Raw genomic sequence first — 15,081 nt, forward strand, 5'->3', positions numbered from 1 at the left:
CCTCTGACCTCAGTGCTGTGTTACAGACCCCTGTCTGACCTCTGACCTCAGTGCTGTGTTACAGACCCCTGTCTGACCTAAAGATGTATCGTTGAAGGCATCACATGCAGAACTCAGTAACTCCCTAAGCAAACTGTCATTAAAAGCGTCCACCATTAGAAACTATCACATTCTCTATTCAAATCCTCACAATCGTCTCTAACTCAATTGTGTGACAAAGAACAAAGCAATCATGCCGCGTCATCCTCGGGGAATGCTGTATTTCCTGGTTGTTATTATGCAAATAGGCCCTGTGGGTTCTCATGGAATGTTGTCATGGAATTTCTCTGATGTAAACTTCTAATCATCAGATGTAACAGTGTATGTTCCTTGCATCTAAGCTATAGATCAAATATGAATTCTCATTCTAACTGTAGAATCTACACTGAGTGTACAAAACATGAGGAACACCTGCTCTTTCCATGACATAGACCGACCAGGTGAATCCAGGTGGAAGCTAGGATCCCTTATTGATGCCACTTGTTAAATCCACTACAATCAGTGTAGATGAAGGGGAGGAGACAGGTTAAAGAAGGATGTTTAAGCCTTGAGACATGGATTGTGCATGTGTTCCATTCAGAGGGTGAATGGACAAGACAAAAATGAAACTGCCTTTGAGCGGGGTCTGATAGTAGGTGCCAAGTACACAGGTTTGTGTCAAGAACTGCAACATTGCTGTTTTTTCACACTCAACAGTGTCCTGTGTGTATCAAAAATGTTGGGTTGGAGTGGGGTTGGGGGGGGATGCAACTCAATAATAGGAAGGTGTTCTTAATGTTTTGTACACAGTGTATATGAATGCTGTGATTAGAAATCATTCTGACTGTGTTGGACAAAATATAATTATATTCATAGCTAAGAATAAAATTGAGCTATTAGGAATGTGTTCTTAATGTTTTGTAGACTCAGTGCATATGAATGCTCCTATTAGGAATGTGTTCTTAATGTTTTGTAGACTCAGTGCATATGAATGCTCCTATTAGGAATGTGTTCTTAATGTTTTGTAGACTCAGTGCATATGAATGCTCCTATTAGGAATGTGTTCTTAATGTTTTGTAGACTCAGTGCATATGAATGCTCCTATTAGGAATGTGTTCTTAATGTTTTGTAGACTCAGTGCATATGAATGCTCCTATTAGGAATGTGTTCTTAATGTTTTGTAGACTCAGTGCATATGAATGCTCCTATTAGGAATGTGTTCTTAATGTTTTGTAGACTCAGTGCATATGAATGCTCCTATTAGGAATGTGTTCTTAATGTTTTGTAGACTCAGTGCATATGAATGCTCCTATTAGGAATGTGTTCTTAATGTTTTGTAGACTCAGTGCATATGAATGCTCCTATTAGGAATGTGTTCTTAATGTTTTGTAGACTCAGTGCATATGAATGCTCCAATTACACACAATTAATATTATATTCACAGCTAAGAACATAACGGAGGTCTTGGGAATGAAAGACCTCTCAGCAGGAAGAGGAAGGAACACTGGACAATGTGGGAATACAGGGTTTTAGTCTTGTCAATGTACTAAGCATACAATATACAGTCTGTTTCTCTGTGACTTTAATGACCTCATGTGAACTAAATAAAAACCAACCGGGACATCAATTGGTATTTTCTAGGAGTGTTTGACCGGGTTTAAATCAAAAGGTGTGTTGTACTGGCTCCATGTCATCTACAAGACCCTGCAAGGTAAAGTCCCCCCTTATCTCAGCTCGCTGGTCACCATAGCATCTCCCACCTGTAGCACACGCTCCAGCAGGTATATCTCTCTAGTCACCCCCAAAACCAATTCTTTCTTTGGCCGCCTCTCCTTCCAGTTCTCTGCTGCCAATGACTGGAACGAACTACAAAAATCTCTGAAACTGGAAACACTTATCTCCCTCACTAGCTTTAAGCACCAACTGTCAGAGCAGCTCACAGATTACTGCACCTGTACATAGCCCACTTATAATTTAGCCCAAACAACTACTTCTTTCCCAACTGTATTTAATTTTAATTTATTTATTTATTTTGCTCCTTTGCACCCCATTATTTTTATTTCTACTTTGCACATTCTTCCAGTGCAAAACTACCATTCCAGTGTTTTACTTGCTATATTGTATTTACTTTGCCACCATGGCCTTTTTTGCCTTTACCTCCCTTCTCACCTCATTTGCTCACATTGTATATAGACTTGTTTATACTGTATTATTGACTGTATGTTTGTTTTACTCCATGTGTAACTCTGTGTCGTTGTATCTGTCGAACTGCTTTGCTTTATCTTGGCCAGGTCGCAATTGTAAATGAGAACTTGTTCTCAACTTGCCTACCTGGTTAAATAAAGGTAAAATAAATAAATAAATAAATAAAAAATTACCTGTTAAACGTCATTTACGCTCAGCCGACATCCGCAGCGCTTGCCATGATTGCGATCTTCGCGAATGTCTGGAAAATGGACTTTTAAAGCACATTGCAACCCGCTTTTGATTGAATCTCTGCCCTAGTTGCTTTATCACTAACCGGCTTATCAGGGAGCCTAATGCAACTGCATTTAGCCTTGTTACACGTTGGGTAAATCAACTGAGAAATGGATCGTCATCAGAACAAAGAAGACACGGAAGAAATACAAAAATAAGACATTTTATACCTTGACAGCATGTACATTCAATTTATTCTCTTACCTCATCAGAAAAAAAAACATATTACATACAGTATATACATTGAGTGAGTGAATAAAGTAATCCTACACTCAATTAAAAGTGCTATTAACACATATTACGACAAAGTAAAAAAACAAATACACAAACGCTCAAACTAACATTGTGGTGGTAGGAACATTACCAATGTGTCGTGTAGTGCTGGACAGAAAACCTCCTGGGTATTCCTCAACCTCCTGGGTATTCCTCAACCTCCTGTGTATTCCTCAACCTCCTGTGTATTCCTCAACCTCCTGTGTATTCCTCAACCTCCTGTGTATTCCTCAACTTTATTAAAACAAGATGGCCGACATAAACAACAGGAGAAGGAAATGTAACGTGGAAAACAGCAAATGACGAATGTCACAGAACATCCTAGAAATACTTAGTCTTCTTACCATAGTCGTATAAATACTCCAAACGAAATGGAACTGATTCGTCCCTTTACAGTTTAACACAGTTTTAACATCGTAACAAATAGAGAACCTTTCGTAGAAGGGCACATTCTTTGTTAATCCAACCAACGTTGAGGTTTAAATTGATTCACGTATGTGTTAAGTAGAACTAAACAAACGTGCTAATTGTGTGATCTAAATATATGATATTCATGGTTATTATTTTATACCGTGCCTTGGACGTTTTTTGGGATTCCATATAAACATATCTACCGCTACGAAAATAAATAATCAAACCTCGACAAAATAATTAATAGGATAAACAGTTTTGGACAAATATGCTCATCTGAGTACCTCAATAAACAGATTGTCTTTTCTTGTGAACATTGACTTTGTGTTCTTGGAAACTGTGAATTGGTGGAAACTGTATCATTTCTCAGATAGTGACAAGACTTTAAAAAATAATGTAATACAAATTGACAAGACTATTTTCAGAATGTCTTGCTCCAGATATGTACCGTAATCATCACTAACAATGACAAACACAAGACCCAGAGACAGAGGCCTCTGTCTGGTACAGTAGTGTCACACTGCAGTCTGCATGCATCAAAAGGCACTTCATTCAGCGGCTGGAGGACGAGGTGCAAGGTCTGGAAAACACCAGTAGTCAGAACAGGTCTGAGGGCTCCACACAGAAGGTATCAAACTGCTTGTTAACAATATATACAGTGGCAAGAAAAAGTATGTGAACCCTTTGGAAATACCTGGATTTCTGCATAAATTGGTCATCACATTTCATCTGATCTTCATCTAAGTCACAAAATAGACAAACACAGTGTGATTAAACTAATAACACACAAATTATAGTATTTTCTTCTCTATATTGAATACATAATTTAAACATTCACAGTGTAGGTTAGAAAAAGCATGTGAACCCCTAGGCTAATGACTTCTCCAAAAGCTAATTGGAGTCAGGAGTCAGCTAACCTGGAGTCCAATCAATGAGACGAGATTGGAGATGTTGGTTAGAGCTGCCCAGCCCTATAAAAAACACACACAAAATTTGAGTTTGCTATTCACAAGAATCATTGCCTGATGTGAACCATGCCTTGAACAAAAGAGATCTCGGAAGATCTAAGTTTAAGAATTGTTGACTTGCATTAAGCTGGAAAGGGTTACAGAAGTATCTCTAAAAGCCTTGATGTTCATCAGTCCAGGGTAAGACTAAGTGTCTATAAATGGAGAAAGTTCAGCACTGTTGCTACTCTCCCTAGGAGTGGCTGTCCTGTAAAGATGACTGCAAGAGCACAGAGCAGAATGCTGAATGCGGTTAAGAAGAATCTTGTAGTGTCAGCTAAAGACTTACAGAAATCTCTGGAACATTCTAACATCTCTGTTAACGAGTCTACGATACGTAAAACACTAAACAAGGATGGTGGTCATGGGAGGAAACCACAGAAAAAGCCACTGCTGTTCAAAAAAACATTGCTGCACGTCTGAAGTTTGCAAAAGTGCACCTGGATGTTCCACAGCGCTACTGGCAAAATATTCTGTGGACAGATGAAACTAAAGTTGAGTTGCTTGGAAGGAACAAACAACACTATGTGTGGAGAAAGAAAGGCACAGAACACCAACATCAAAACCTCATCCCCACTGTAAAGTATGGTGGAGGGAGCATCATGGTTTGGGGCTGCTTTGCTGCCTCAGGGCCGAGACAGCTTCCTATCGTCGCCAAATTTAATTTGGAAGTTTATCAAGACATTTTACAGGAGAATGCTAGGCTATCTGTCCGCCAATTGAAGCTCAACAGAAGTTGGGTGATGCAACAACACAAAACACAGAAGTAAATCAACAACAGAATGGCTTCAACAGAAGAAAATTAGCCTTCTAGAGTGGCCCAGTCAGAGTCCGGACCTCAACCCGATTGAGATGCTGTGGCATGACCTCAAGAGAGCAGTTCACACCAGACATCCAAAGAATATTGCTGAACTGAAACAGTTTTGTGAAGAGGAATGGTCCAAAATTCCTCCTGACCGTTGTGCAGTTCTGATCCACAACTACAGAAACCGTTTGGCTGAGTTTATTTCTGCCAAAGGAGGGTCAAATAGTTATTAAATCCAAGGGTTCACATACTTTTCCCACCCTGCACTGTGAATGTTTACACGGTGTGTTCAATAAAGACATTAAAATGTATACTTTTTTGTGTATTATTAGTTTAAGAAGAATGTGTATTGTTGTGACTTAGATGAAGATCAGATCAAATTTTATGACCAATTTATGCAGAAATCCAGGTATTTCCAAAGGGTTCACATAGTTTTTTGACACTGTATTTTAAATGTATTTTAACAAGGCAAGTCATTTAAGAAAAATTATTATTTTACAATAAGTCCCTATTGCCGGTTGTGATTCAGTCTGGATTCGAACCAGGGTGTCTGTAGTGACATCTGAAGCATGGAGATGCAGTGCCTTAGACCCCTGCGCCACTCGGGAGCCCACAAGGGTCAGAGTTAGAAAGTCTAAGCCTTTACCTGTTTCTCTTTGCTAGTACTTGAATCGTATGTATTTGTTCCTTTTGAAGTTGAGATGATGCTACACATACCGTACGTACAGACCTCATGGACAAGCAGACCATTTGGTGGTGCTTGTTGCAGGTGAACAGACTGAAACAGCCACAAAACATTACAGAAAGGTAGAACAGATCTCCCTAATGAACAGGACCCAGCAGGTGTCCCCCAATACTCCTTTCATATATATATATATATGTATATATATGTATATGTACCTGTCTACAATTAACACTATCACCATAATGTATTAACATAAAATGATACATCATACATGTTCCTATACATATTTCTACAGGCTTTCTAAAGTGTTGGAATGTCCAGTTTTGTTCTGAAGGTACTTGTCATTGGAGAGTCACCTGGCTGCAGTTTGAGCTGTAGCCACTAGAGGGGGATAGTGCCTCTTCCTGGTGCTGAGAGGACTGCTCTTCTTCTGTCTTTCCAGAGAGGAAGCTGGGGAAGGTCTGTGCTCGGGTCATCAGGGTCATCGTCAGGCTAGTACCTGGAAACAACAGAAGGCCCGTGGTGAAGAAGAGGACCGTCTCTCTGGCTATACTACATCCCAAAGTCCATACTGGTACATACCAGAGGAGGTTGGTGGTACCTTTTTATTTGGGAGGACGGGCTCGTGGTAATGGCTGGAGAGGAAGGGGTGAAATGGTATCAGATACATCAAACACATGGTTTCCATGGTTTCTATGTTTTTGATGACATTCTATTGGTTCCTTTCCAGCAATTGCTATGAGCCGTCCTCCCCTCAACAGCCTCCTGTGGTACATACTTTACATCGTTTCATTCTACAAACAGCTAACTCTAGTCAAAACAGAGCCAGTAGATGTTTCCTTGGAGTGCAAAAGCTTGTCCCAAGCCTTGCTATTCAAGGGGACATGGGATGGGAGCCCGGTAAAATAAATCAGAAGGGTAAAATGTTAATGGAATTGTCTTATCGATATGCAAGAGGACAGAATAATAAATACTATTTCAACGGGGATAAAACACACAACTACCCCTGGACAAAGGAACTCAATTACATATTTAAGGAAGCTGATCTAGAAAACATATTTAGATACCAGTTACGAGGCAATCAAACACAACTTAACCCTTATCTACAAAGACAAAATGGGTCAACTGATATATGGCTAAAACAAAAACACAGAACTTACAACGAGATGAAAAACAGCTATGATCCAGAACCCTTTGTCACATGTCACCTAACAACAAATGTAATGGTCCTTGCTGAGAACCGAGATACTGCCTCTGGCTATTGAAGTAGGCATGTTCAATGTCATAGATGAAGATGAGCGGCTATGTACGGTCTGTGATTTAGGGGAGATAGAGAATAAACTGCACTTTTTATCTGACTGTCCTTTATATGATGATTTAAGAGTGACCTTGTTTGAAAAAATGCGACAACAGAAACCAGAACTATTCTGGAGTACTGATGAAGAACAACTTGAATGGCTATTCAGAACATAAATATTCCTGGTTGCAGTTTTTATTTCCAAAGCTTGGATGACGAGACAAGATAGGTTGTATAACGTAAAGGTATTTGTTTTGGGTTTGAATCATTTTGCATTTCAGTAGGAGTGCAAATGTGTATCACAGGCGGCTGTTGGAACCTTAATTGGGGAGGATGGGCTTGTGGTAATGGCTGGAGAGGAATCTGTGGAATGGTATTAAATACATCAGATATATTTCCATGTGATTGATACCATTCCATTTACTCCATCCCAGACATTATGATGAGCCGTCTTCCCCTCAGCAGCCTCCTGTGACGTGTATGTATGTAATTACATACGTGGTACATCTATGGTACTAGGTGCGTACTTACGTACGTATGTAGGTAGGTAGATAGGTAAATGCTCGGTAGGTAGGTATGTACCACAGGAGATTGGTGGCACCTTAATTGGGGAGAACAGGCTCGTGGTAATGACTGGAGTGGAATAAACGGAATGGTATCAAATACTTCAAACACGTGTTTTCTATGGTTTCCATGGTTTCCAAGTGTTTGATGACATTCCATTTAAGCGGTTCCGGCCATTATTACGAGCCGTCATCCCCTTCAGCAGCCTACTGTGATGTACAGCTCCCAGTGTTTGCTTTGTTGTACTGTACAGTCCTAAACATTTAACATATTTCTCTGCACCACAAAACAACCTCAGTAAAAACTCCTCTCTTTATTAATTCAAATGAATTATCAAAATTGCTTCACGCTTCCTGTAATTGAATATCTGTGGAAACAGGGATGTAAATAGATACTGGTGTTCGGGTGTTCTATACTGCAGTTGTTCTATACTGCAGTTGTTCTACACTGCAGGTGTTCTACACTGCAGGTGTTCTATACTGCAGTTGTTCTATACTGCAGTTGTTCTACACTGCAGGTGTTCTATACTGCAGGTGTTCTATACTGCAGGTGTTCTATACTGCAGGTGTTCTATACTGCAGGTGTTCTATACTGCAGGTGTTCTACACTGCAACAGGTGTTCTATACTGCAGGTGTTCTATACTGCAGGTGTTCTACACTGCAGGTGTTCTACACTGCAGGTGTTCTACACTGCAACAGGTGTTCTATACTGCAGGTGTTCTACACTGCAGGTGTTCTACACTGCAGGTGTCCTACACTGCAACAGGTGTTCTATAATGCAGTTGTTCTATACTGCAGGTGTTCTACACTGCAGGTGTTCTACACTGCAACAGGTGTTCTATAATGCAGGTGTTCTATACTGCAGGTGTTCTATACTGCAGGTGTTCTATACTGCAGGTGTTCTATACTGCAGGTGTTCTATACTGCAACAGGTGTTCTATACTGCAGGTGTTCTATACTGCAGGTGTTCTATACTGCAGGTGTTCTATAATGCAGGTGTTCTATAATGCAGGTGTTCTATACTGCAGGTGTTCTATACTGCAGGTGTTCTATACTGCAGGTGTTCTATAATGCAGGTGTTCTATAATGCAACAGGTGTTCTATAATGCAGGTGTTCTATACTGCAGGTGTTCTATACTGCAGGTGTTCTACACTGCAACAGGTGTTCTATACTGCAGGTGTTCTATAATGCAACAGGTGTTCTATACAGCAGGTGTTCTATAATGCAGGTGTTCTATACTGCAGGTGTTCTATACTGCAGGTGTTCTATACTGCAGGTGTTCTATACTGCAGGTGTTCTACACTGCAACAGGTGTTCTATACTGCAACAGGTGTTCTATACTGCAGGTGTTCTATACTGCAGGTGTTCTATACTGCAGGTGTTCTATACTGCAGGTGTTCTATACTGCAGGTGTTCTATACTGCAGTGTTCTACGGTGCAGGTGTTCTATACTGCAGGTGTTCTATACTGCAGTTGTTCTACGGTGCAGGTGTTCTACACTGCAGGTGTTCTATACTGCAGGTGTTCTATACTGCAGGTGTTCTATACTGCAGGTGTTCTACACTGCAGGTGTTCTATACTGCAGGTGTTCTATACTGCAGGTGTTCTATAATGCAGGTGTTCTATAATGCAGGTGTTCTACACTGCAGGTGTTCTATACTGCAGGTGTTCTATACTGCAGGTGTTCTATACTGCAGTTGCTCTACACTGCAGGTGTTCTATACTGCAGGTGTTCTATACTGCAGGTGTTCTATACTGCAGGTGTTCTATACTGCAGGTGTTCTATACTGCAGTTGTTCTACACTGCAGGTGTTCTATACTGCAGGTCTTCTATACTGCAGGTTTTCTATACTGCAGGTGTTCTACACTGCAGGTGTTCTATACTGCAGGTGTTCTATACTGCAGGTGTTCTATACTGCAGGTGTTCTATACTGCAGGTGTTCTACACTGCAACAGGTGTTCTATACTGCAGGTGTTCTATACTGCAGGTGTTCTATACTGCAGGTGTTCATAATGCAGGTGTTCTATAATGCAGGTGTTCTACACTGCAGGTGTTCTACACTGCAGGTGTTCTATACTGCAGGTGTTCTTACTGCAGGTGTTCTTACTGCAGGTGTTCTATACTGCAGGTGTTCTATACTGCAGGTGTTCTACACTGCAACAGGTGTTCTATACTGCAGGTGTTCTATACTGCAGGTGTTCTATACTGCAGGTGTTCTATACTGCAGGTGTTCTATACTGCAGGTGTTCTACACTGCAGGTGTTCTATACTGCAGGTGTTCTATACTGCAGTTGTTCTATACGGTGCAGGTGTTCTACACTGCAGGTGTTCTATACTGCATTTGTTCTACAGTGTAGGTGTTCTACACTGCAGGTGTTCTATACTGCAGGTGGTCTACACTGCAGGTGTTCTATACTGCAGTTGTTCTACGGTGCAGGTGTTCTACACTGCAGGTGTTCTAGAATGCAGGTGATCTGTACTGCAGGTGTTCTATACTGCATTTGTTCTACAGTGCAGGTGTTCTACACTGCAGGTGTTCTATACTGCAGGTGTTCTACGGTGCAGGTGTTGTACACTGCAGGTGTTCTATACTGCAGTTGTTCTACGGTGCAGGTGTTCTACACTGCAGGTGTTCTATACTGCAGGTGTTCTATACTGCAGGTGTTCTATACTGCAGTTGTTCTATACTGCAGTTGTTCTACACTGCAGGTGTTCTATACTGCAGGTGTTCTACACTGCAGGTGTTCTATACTGCAGTTGTTCTACACTGCAGGTGTTCTATACTGCATGTGTTCTATACTGCAGGTGTTCTATACTGCAGGTGTTCTATACTGCAGGTGTTCTATACTGCAGGTGTTCTATACTGCAGGTGTTCTACACTGCAACAGGTGTTCTATACTGCAGGTGTTCTATACTGCAGGTGTTCTATACTGCAGGTGTTCTATAATGCAGGTGTTCTATAATGCAGGTGTTCTACACTGCAGGTGTTCTACACTGCAGGTGTTCTATACTGCAGGTGTTCTTACTGCAGGTGTTCTATACTGCAGGTGTTCTACACTGCAGGTGTTCTACACTGCAGGTGTTCTATACTGCAGGTGTTCTACACTGCAACAGGTGTTCTATACTGCAGGTGTTCTATACTGCAGTTGTTCTACACTGCAGGTGTTCTATACTGCAGGTGTTCTATACTGCAGTTGTTCTACACTGCAGGTGTTCTATACTGCAGGTGTTCTATACTGCAGGTGTTCTATACTGCAGGTGTTCTATACTGCAGGTGTTCTATACTGCAGGTGTTCTATACTGCAGGTGTTCTACACTGCAGTTGTTCTACACTGCAGGTGTTCTACACTGCAACAGGTGTTCTATACTGCAGGTGTTCTATACTGCAGGTGTTCTATACTGCAGGTGTTCTATACTGCAGTTGTTCTACACTGCAGGTGTTCTATACTGCATGTGTTCTATACTGCAGGTGTTCTATACTGCAGGTGTTCTATACTGCAGGTGTTCTATACTGCAGTTGTTCTATACTGCAGGTGTTCTACACTGCAGGTGTTCTATACTGCATTTGTTCTACAGTGTAGGTGTTCTACACTGCAGGTGTTCTATACTGCAGGTGGTCTACACTGCAGGTGTTCTATACTGCAGTTGTTCTACGGTGCAGGTGTTCTACACTGCAGGTGTTCTAGAATGCAGGTGATCTGTACTGCAGGTGTTCTATACTGCATTTGTTCTACAGTGCAGGTGTTCTACACTGCAGGTGTTCTATACTGCAGGTGTTCTACGGTGCAGGTGTTGTACACTGCAGGTGTTCTATACTGCAGTTGTTCTACGGTGCAGGTGTTCTACACTGCAGGTGTTCTATACTGCAGGTGTTCTATACTGCAGGTGTTCTATACTGCAGTTGTTCTATACTGCAGTTGTTCTACACTGCAGGTGTTCTATACTGCAGGTGTTCTACACTGCAGGTGTTCTATACTGCAGGTGTTCTATACTGCAGGTGTTCTATACTGCATGTGTTCTATACTGCAGGTGTTCTATACTGCAGGTGTTCTATACTGCAGGTGTTCTATACTGCAGGTGTTCTATACTGCAGGTGTTCTACACTGCAACAGGTGTTCTATACTGCAGGTGTTCTATACTGCAGGTGTTCTATACTGCAGGTGTTCTATACTGCAGGTGTTCTATACTGCAGGTGTTCTATACTGCAGGTGTTCTATAATGCAGGTGTTCTACACTGCAGGTGTTCTACACTGCAGGTGTTCTATACTGCAGGTGTTCTTACTGCAGGTGTTCTATACTGCAGGTGTTCTACACTGCAGGTGTTCTACACTGCAGGTGTTCTATACTGCAGGTGTTCTACACTGCAACAGGTGTTCTATACTGCAGGTGTTCTATACTGCAGTTGTTCTACACTGCAGGTGTTCTATACTGCAGGTGTTCTATACTGCAGTTGTTCTACACTGCAGGTGTTCTATACTGCAGGTGTTCTATACTGCAGGTGTTCTATACTGCAGGTGTTCTACACTGCAGTTGTTCTACACTGCAGGTGTTCTACACTGCAACAGGTGTTCTATACTGCAGGTGTTCTATACTGCAGGTGTTCTATACTGCAGGTGTTCTATACTGCAGTTGTTCTACACTGCAGGTGTTCTATACTGCATGTGTTCTATACTGCAGGTGTTCTATACTGCAGGTGTTCTATACTGCAGGTGTTCTATACTGCAGGTGTTCTATACTGCAGTTGTTCTACACTGCAGGTGTTCTATACTGCATGTGTTCTATACTGCAGGTGTTCTATACTGCAGGTGTTCTATACTGCAGGTGTTCTACACTGCAGGTGTTCTATACTGCAGGTGTTCTATACTGCAGGTGTTCTACACTGCAGGTGTTCTATACTGCAGGTGTTCTATACTGCAGGTGGTTCTATACTGCAGGTGTTCTATACTGCAGGTGTTCTACACTGCAACAGGTGTTCTATACTGCAGGTGTTCTATACTGCAGGTGTTCTATACTGCAGGTGTTCTATACTGCAGGTGTTCTATAATGCAGGTGTTCTATAATGCAGGTGTTCTATAATGCAGGTGTTCTACACTGCAGGTGTTCTACACTGCAGGTGTTCTATACTGCAGGTGTTCTATACTGCAGGTGTTCTTACTGCAGGTGTTCTTACTGCAGGTGTTCTATACTGCAGGTGTTCTACACTGCAGGTGTTCTATACTGCAGGTGTTCTACACTGCAACAGGTGTTCTATACTGCAGGTGTTCTATACTGCAGGTGTTCTATACTGCAGGTGTTCTATACTGCAGGTGTTCTATACTGCAGGTCTACTATAATGCAGGTCTTCTATAATGCAGGTGTTCTACACTGCAACAGGTGTTCTATACTGCAGGTGTTCTATACTGCAGGTGTTCTACACTGCAACAGGTGTTCTATATTGCAGGTGTTCTATACTGCAGGTGTTCTATACTGCAGGTGTTCTATACTGCAACAGGTGTTCTATACTGCAGGTGTTCTATACTGCAGGTGTTTCACAATGCAGGTGTTCTATGGTGCACGTGTGTCCATTTTCACATCAAAGACAGTATGTGTTATACACAGAGGCCTCCAGTGGATCCTATCTGGTCTTGTCCAGCTGTGGCTGGATCCTATAAGGAGGGTGTTGGCTGTGTGGTCACTGGTCTGGTCCAGCTGTGGCTGGATCCTATAAGGAGGGTGTTGGCTGTGTGGTCACTGGTCTGGTCCAGCTGTCGCTGGATCCTATCTGCAGGGTGTTGGCTGGGTGGTCACTCGTCTGGTCCAGCTGTGGCTGGATCTGTCTGGAGGGTGTTGGCTGGGTGGTCACTCGTCTGGTCCAGCTGCGGCTGGATCTGTCTGGAGGGTGTTGGCTGGGTGGTCACTGGTCTGGTCCAGCTGTGGCTGGATCTATCTGGAGGGTGTTGAATGGGTGGTCACTGGTCTGGTCCAGCTGTGGCTGGAGACTGTCTGGAGGGTGTTGGCTGGGTGGTCACTGATCTGGTCCAGCTGTGGCTGGAGACTGTCTGGAGGGTGTTGGCTGGGTGGTCACTCGTCTGGTCCAGCTGTGGCTGGATCTATCTGTAGGGTGTTGCCTGGGTGGTCACTCGGCTGGTCCAGTGGTGGCTGGATTTTTCTGGAGGGTGTTGGCTGGGTGGTCACTCGTCTGGTCCAGCTGTGGCTGGTTCCTATCTGGAGGGTGTTGGCTGGGTGGTCACTCGTCTGGTCCAGCTGTGGCTGGATCTATCTGGAGGGTGTTGGCTGGGTGGTCACTCGTCTGGTCCAGCTGTGGCTGGATCTATCTGGAGGGTGTTGGCTGGGTGGTCACTGGTCTGTGTCTGCCTGTGTGTCTGCTTTGTGTCTTTCTGCTTGTCTGTCTGTCTGCCTACCAGTTACATTTCCACATAAACCATGGGCGTGGAAGCAGGGGCAGAGAGAGGATGAGGACTATTTGATTACAGAGGGAGCTAAAGGGGGGTGGGGAAAGAGAGAGAGAGAAGCCAGTGTGATGTGAAGTGGGTGATGTGAAGCCAGTCACAGCAATGGGTTTCATACAGAACAGGTGGAGTGAGTCACACACACAAGTCAAATGATCCACTTCAAAATGTTCCCAGTACAGATCCTCCACTGTTCACTCCTATCATCACTTTTGAAAATCACTGAGACGGAAACAGGGGAAAAGAGGGACTCTTTTTTTCTCCTTATTAGATTTGTGAAACAGCCGGAGTGCAGCCAACAACAGCCCTCTCTTCTGTCTCTGCCAAGAGAATCCCTTTCTCTCCCCACCTCAATGTAGGCTGGAAAGTGACAGTCCGGCTCACAGTGAGAAAATACAACTGATCATCTGCTGGACCATAAACAGCAGGGTTAGTGTGACTGATGGCGTGGGTGGGCTTGTGTGACTGAGGGCGTGGGTGAGCTTGTGTGACTGAGGGCGTGGGTGGGTTTGTGTGACTGATGGCATTGGTGGGCTTGTGTGACTGAGGGCGTGGGTGGGTTTGTGTGACTGATGGCGTGGGTGGGTTTGTGTGACTGAAGGCGTGGGTGGGCTTGTGTGACTGAGGGCGTGGGTGAGCTTGTGTGACTGAGGGCGTGGGTGGGTTTGTGTGACTGATGGCATTGGTGGGCTTGTGTGACTGAGGGCGTGGGTGGGCTTGTGTGACTGAGGGCGTGGGTGGGTTTGTGTGACTGAGGGCGTGGGTGGGTTTGTGTGACTGAGGGCGTGGGTGGGTTTGTGTGACTGAGGGCGTGGGTGGGCTTGTGTGACTGAGGGCGTGGGTGGGTTTGTGTGACTGAGGGCGTGGGTGGGTTGTGTGGCTGAGGGCGTGGGTGGGTTTGTATGGCTGAGGGCGTGGGTGGGTTTGTGTGGGTGGGTTTGTGTGACTGAGAGGGCGTGGGTGGGTTTGTGTGACTGAGGGCGTGGGTGGGTTTGTGTGGCTGAGGGCGTGGGTGGGTTTGTGTGGCTGAGGGCGTGGGTGGGTTGTGTAGGTGGGTTTGTGTGACTGAGGGCGTGGGTGGGTTTGTGTGAC

The 15,081-nt window shown here is 43.5% G+C and overlaps 1 pseudogene; it reads right to left on the minus strand.

The window, feature by feature from the left end:
* Positions 1-5,100: 5,100 nt before the first annotated feature.
* Positions 5,101-15,081, minus strand: part of LOC112227464 — a 79,369-nt pseudogene continuing 69,388 nt past the window's right edge.

This window comes from Oncorhynchus tshawytscha, linkage group LG29, assembly GCF_018296145.1.
Source record: "Oncorhynchus tshawytscha isolate Ot180627B linkage group LG29, Otsh_v2.0, whole genome shotgun sequence".
Taxonomy (NCBI): Eukaryota; Metazoa; Chordata; class Actinopteri; order Salmoniformes; family Salmonidae; genus Oncorhynchus; species Oncorhynchus tshawytscha.